Source organism: Octopus bimaculoides, chromosome 10 (assembly GCF_001194135.2).
Source record: "Octopus bimaculoides isolate UCB-OBI-ISO-001 chromosome 10, ASM119413v2, whole genome shotgun sequence".
NCBI lineage: Eukaryota > Metazoa > Mollusca > Cephalopoda > Octopoda > Octopodidae > Octopus > Octopus bimaculoides.
The window spans coordinates 84,097,634-84,100,356 of NC_068990.1; positions in this window are offsets into that span (position 1 = coordinate 84,097,634).

The following is a 2,723-nucleotide window of genomic DNA, read 5'->3' on the forward strand; positions in this document are numbered from 1 at the left end:
AGAAAGAGCACAGAAAGAAAAGAGGGTGGAGTATACATATTTACATATGACGGAGGAATTTATGCAGTAGCCATAAAAAAATTTACATTCAGATATTCACAAATACTGCAGTGGATAAAAATAAATAATAATCATAATAATAATAATAATAATAATAATAATAATAATAATAATAATAATAATGGCGATGATGCTGATGATGCTGATGAGGATGATGGTGATGACGATGACAACGATGATGATGATAATGATAATGAGGGTAATTTCTTGCATTGGCACAGGGCCACAAATTTTATAGGGGGTCAGGGATGTAGTTGATTGGATCAACCTGGAACTCATTTTCTCGAAACCTTGGAGGAACATTGCACTAAGTCTACCTCAGAAGGATTTGAACTAAGACTGTAGAAGAACAAAACTAAGCACTATAAAATATTTCATCCAACTTTCTTACTGTTTCTGCAAACTCAACACCCTCAGTAATAATAATGATAATTGTTCTTTTCTTTTTTTTCTTTTTACATAGGCACAAAGGCCTCAAATTTCAGTGAGGGGTTTTAGTCAATTAAATCAACATCAGTACTTGACAGGTACTTTTTTTATCATATCAACACCCCCCCCAGAAAAATGAAAGCAAAAGTTGGCCTCAGTGAGATTTGAACTCAGAACGTAATGGACTGCAAGTAAATGCTGCAAAATATTTCGTCAGATGCTTTAACAATTCGACCAAAATTCAAAATACAGGCAACAAGGCCTCAGATTAGTAAGGGAAAGAAAATGAGACAGAGTGACATTCATGCTGTTTTCACTGTACTAATCATCACATGTTAAAATGACCTTGAATAAGAAATCAAAAGCCTGACAACAGATTGAACTTTACAAGATTTTAACCTTCTCTACTCTGCAGCATTTACCACCAACATTAATAATAATAATAATAATAATAATAATAATTATTATTATTATTATTATTATTACTAATTATTATTATTATTATCATTATTATTAATATTACTATTATTATTATTATTATTATTATTATAATCATTCCCAGTTTCTTACACAGGCCCAAAAGACACTATAGGAGATACCCATACTGTTGAGTTAATCAGCTATAACAGATTTACTAAGATGGTAACAAGCCGACACGTTTTGAGGAAGAATTATACCAATTCATGGCTGCTACTTATTCTGTCAAACCCTTGAAAGGATGTAAGATAAAGTCAACCACGGCAAGCTTTGGGTATTAATATTGATAATAATAATAATAATAATAATAATAATAATAATAATAATGTGGTCTTTCATAGAAACATGGCCAATTTTGTAGAGGATGCAATGTGTATAGATGCCTGAATCAACTACAGTAATAGTAGTCGTAGTAGGAGTAGTAGTAGTAATAATAATAATAATAATAATAATAATAATAATAATGATGATGATAAATAAAGCCATAAATTTGAGAGGGTGGGTTACCCAAGTAAGTCAACCCCATTAATTTGACTGGTACTTTATTATATGGACATCAGAAGGATGAAAGGCAAAATTGATATCAGCGAAATTCAAACTTAATAATAATAATCATAATAATAATAATAATAAAAATAATATTTTCTTTAATAATGATAATAATCATTAGTAATAGAAATAGAAGAGAAATTAAAAGAAAAACAAAATCATGAGACTATGAAAACCAAAAACAACAAAATTACCAACAAAAACAGGAAAGGTGGGTGTGAGGCTCCCTAAACAAAGCTGGTTATATATGCTGATTTATACAATATGTACAAGCATAAAACACTTCTTAATTAAAAGTAGTAGAAGTAGTAGTAGTAGTAGTAGTAGTAGTAGTAGTAGTAGTACATTTTAGGTGGGTGGGGAGAAGGTTTTATATCATTTTTTTTTTCCAGTTGGGAATAGGTAAGTTTTTTTGTTTTTATATTCTTTTTGTTAAACCCATCAACAACAACAACAACAACAACAAAAGGAATATAGATTTAAATTATAAACAAATGGGGAGGGGGGAAAGAAAATGAAAATTTAAAAGAAAACAACATGAATAAAAGAATCAAATAAAAACAGTGCCATCAATGAGATAAGATATATACATATTACATATATTTTATATATATCATAAATCGCATATATATTATATATATCATATATATATCACAAATATATCCTTCATATATATATATATATATATCATATATATATATATATACATATATATATATCCATATATATATATCATATCATATATATGTGTGTATATATATATATAATGTGGTATGTGTGTGAAAAAATTAAACAGTAATTGAAGATATTGATGTTAGCGACATGTAAATAGCAGTGGTATATGTCAAGTGTGTGTGTATGTGTGTCTATGTTTTATGGTAAGAAATGAAGCAAATTTCAATGTAAATTTAGCAAGTAGTAGTAGTAGCAGCAGTAATTTCTTACATTAACAATGTGTTTTGACTAGGCACCAGGCCCATCTTTTAGAATGGAACAGTCCACTTATTTAAACCAGTGTGCAAGTAATGGCAATGAAAAGGTTCATTTGTTTAATTAAGATACTTGATTGAGGGCAAGAGATCTGATACTATATAGAATACAGTAAAAACTGTGTGCATGTGTGTGTGTCTCTGTCTATGTATGTGTGTGCATGTGTGTGTGTGTGTGTGTATATATATATATATATATATATATATATATATATATAT